Below are 3,960 nucleotides of genomic sequence, written 5' to 3'. Positions count from 1 at the left end.
GTCCAGCTTGTACCAGAGTTGCGGAGTGGTAGCTGGGGAGGTGCCAGTTCACCTTCTGGGCACTGCCGAAGGAGGCCTTGAACCCCCAACGGCTCGGGGCGCTGCACTGAGTGGCAGCCCCCTCACTCTAACATCTCTTTGTGTGTTGCTATAGGTTGTGTTTGTGCATGTGTGTGTATTTCAGACCTGTGTGTATATACTAATATACACACAGAGTGAAAACAATGAGTTTCCCCTCAGGGGATTAAAGGTATGTTTTCCTCTCTGCCGTCAGATTAGTGAAGGTGGAAGACAGCTAGGTTTTCCATTGACTCGTCCTGACAGGGAGGACAGAGCTTGGCCTTTGTTTCTTGGAACTGATAAACAATAATGTACAAGCTGCAACACCAGATAAATAAATGTGATTTAGGATCTAATTTTTTTTTTTCACGACACAAAATCTTGACATGTCCAAAACACGTTTTTACCCATCTTAATCTCACTTCAGGTCCACAAAGTGATTTATCTATTACAGTAAAGAAAAACACGATGAGAATCATTCAATTATCATTAAATAGTAATTCAGTTTTTAGATTTTACAGGGAGGAGAAAAGTGGATTTGACTTTGCTTTCAGTTTATTGTTTGATGAAGAATCAACGTTCAAGAGTCATTCCTTCAAATCAGTCGAGGTTGTCTGACGTGTTAATTTCATTTGCGATAAATGTCTGAGTATTACCACCACAAACACATTGCTTTTAATACAACTTCAAAATGCTCTTAGTTTATAAATCTGACAAATTTACAAACAAGATTTGATCAAATATGTTCAAATATAATTTGGCCTCATTACTCCCTGTGAGAATATTGGACATCAGATGAGCTAAATGATCTACAGTATTCCTCTGATCCACTAGCATTTTTGAAAACTGATAGAATGTCATCTACTCATGTTACACCACCCACCATGTTTTTAATATATTTTGGATCGTGGACATTTCATTATCATTCTGATCCTGCCAAGTCCGTTCTGTGATGAAACTGATTTCATATAATTTATGATTTGTACTTGTGACAATAACGCTTTGACATTTGAAAGAATTAAATTACGGGTTGTGATATAACATCATTAAGCTAAAAAATGTTTACTTATGAGTTTAAAACATTTAGAACTTAACATGGATACATCAAAGTGTTTTTGCATCTGGTGAGAAAATGAAGATCACGTTGCTGTTTGTTGTCTGTGGAGGTTTTTGTGCAGCTACTCCACTGTCTTCAGTCACTGTGCTTTATCGAGCACAGAAGTAAACAGCAGAATCTTCCGCTGTCAGGCTCTTGACCTCGAGGTACTGAGTGCTGCTGGGCACATTTTCAGTCATGATGAAACGGCTTTGAAAGGAGCTGGCATAGCTAGCAGAGTTTGAACCTGTATCCATCCTCCCAATCCACTCCAGAGCTTTCCCTGACTTCTGTCGTACCCAGTGAATATTGTAGCTTGTCATGCAATAACCAGATATGACACATGACATCTTCACTGTCTCTCCAGGTCTTTTCACCTCAGAGGGAGACTGGTCCTGTTTGATCTCACTCCAAACTCCTGTAAGCAAAGAAATTCTGATTATTACTGTCACAAAAGAAGTAAAGCATTAATGGTAACTACAATTAATAAACTCCAGATAACTGTATTCCCCACTCTATGATAAACAGTTCAGCTTACTGATCCGAGTGTTTCAGAAATATATAAAACTGTCCCAGTGTTCTGCCACAAGTTGCTGATGGTGTGTTTATAAGAGAGGAAGAGTTTGCATAGACCTAAAAAGGGAACATGTGACACACATACATTTCCATAAGTAGAGAATCTCTAACAGCTGAGGAAACTGTATACCGGTATGTAAATATCAAAGTCCTGACAATTCATTTATGGACTAACCAAATAGGACACAAAACTTCCTTCCATTCCATAATGACAATCATTTACTCGTGCAGTTTAGAGCTTTTTCATCTTGGCAAATTTACAAAAGGGAAATTTTCCTTATTTGTTAATTATTAATACCTTTTGAGAGACAGAGCTATTGTTATGTCCGATGTTATTTTCTACTGCATTGCATTGAAACTGAAAATATGCTTTCCTCATCTCCTCTAGGCATCCACAAGAAATAAAAATGGGTCATATCCTTATTATAATGCCTGCAGTGGAGGTCAAATGAGATGCACATGGATACATTAAAATACTCCACTCGTTCTCTGTTTTACATTCAGTGAATTCCATAAACATCCAACTATACACAACTGTCCTCCTTTTTTCAAAAACCACACCCATTTCCCTAAACTCTACACACAAATCCCTTCATTTCTCATTGCCTACATCATGCAGTCATTGAGAAAACACTAACATTCAATATTGTTCACTCAATCAGCACAGAGAATCTCTGGCCTGTCCCAGACCAAAGTCAGGAGGCTGGGGCAGAATAATTAGTTGTTTGGTGTGTTGTACTGTACAGTACTAAGAAATAAAAAAAAAAAGTGCAAATGTTTACATTTGTTATTTCTATTGTTGTGTTCGTTGTGTGAAAAGGTTCCTAGGGTTTGGTTTTTCAGCAAGATTGAATGGTTTTGAGTGGAGAGCTTCATTTTAACTTGAAAATAGGACATTTGGGGAATTGGGTGAGAAGCTGTGGATTTGTGTTTAAAGTAACGAGAAAAAGGGGCATAATTTCAAGAAATGTGTTTAAGCAATTTTGAAAAACTGTAATAAAGCTCTGTTATGAAATGAGCAAAATATGCCTATTTAGTATACAGTTAAATTTCTACTCTGTTTAAACACATTCCTTTCTAACCTAGTCTATATCATATCTGCGTGATTACAATAACTCTGTTTCAACAATTCACCATGTCGGTTTCACCTACAGCATTAAGCTCAAATGCTACTTGCAGTAGCACATTGTTGCTGCGCTTCCTCTTTTAAACAAAGCTAGAAATTAATATAACTCTTACAACTCTGTTTCAACAACCACATTACATAGGCCCATATAAAATATATTTTTTAGAAACTTGCATAATGACGATAGAGACCATGCAGGTTCGGTACAGAAGCAGGCCTACAGAACTTACTGTATTGGAAATCCTGAAAAGGATGAGAAGGAAGCTAATCGGAGAATCTTGAAGCATATAAGCTCCGTCCCCGCGAGCGTACCTCGCCCTTGCTGTTGCAGAGCGGGGTGGCTCGCACTGTACTGTAGTTTATTCAAAGTTCAATGATTCGAAACGAGTCCATATTGCACCAAATACGACACTACACTGCCTCTGGTCCACACCAACACCCCGGCCACATGTGAGGTCTATTGGATTATTGGTTATTGACAGTGGTGTAGTCTAGTTCTTTGTAGTGAGTATAGCCTCATACTCACGGGTCCCAGAGCGACACGTCCCAAAGCGACACCCCATAAACACCACTACACTTACAGTGGGGGAAAAAAGTATTTGACCCCTTGCTGATTTTGCAGGTTTGCCCACTTACAAAGAATGCAACAATCTACAATTTTAATCATATGTACATTCTAACAGTGAAAGACAGAATCCCAAAGAAAATTCCAGAAAATCACATCATATGAATTTATAAAAATTGATAACCATCTGATGAGGAAAAACAAGTATTTGACCCCCTGGACAAACAGCATGTTAATATTTTGTAGAAAAGCCATTATTGGCCAGCACAGATGTCAAAGGTTTTTATAGTTGGTGACAAGGTTTGTGCACATTTCGGCAGGGATGTTGGCCCACTCCTCCCTGCAGACAGCCTCCAAATCATTCAGGTTCCGAGGTTGTCGCCTGGCAACGCGAATTTTAAGCTCCCTCCAAAGATTTTCAATTGGATTCAGGTCTGGAGACTGGCTAGGCCACTCCAGAACCTTGATGTGCTTCTTCTTCAGCCACTCTTTTGTTGCTTTGGCGGTGTGCTTAGGGTCGTTGTCGTGCTGAAACAC

This window comes from Micropterus dolomieu, linkage group LG02 (genome assembly GCF_021292245.1).
Source record: "Micropterus dolomieu isolate WLL.071019.BEF.003 ecotype Adirondacks linkage group LG02, ASM2129224v1, whole genome shotgun sequence".
Classification (NCBI taxonomy): Eukaryota; Metazoa; Chordata; class Actinopteri; order Centrarchiformes; family Centrarchidae; genus Micropterus; species Micropterus dolomieu.
This window is presented reverse-complemented; position numbering follows the sequence as displayed.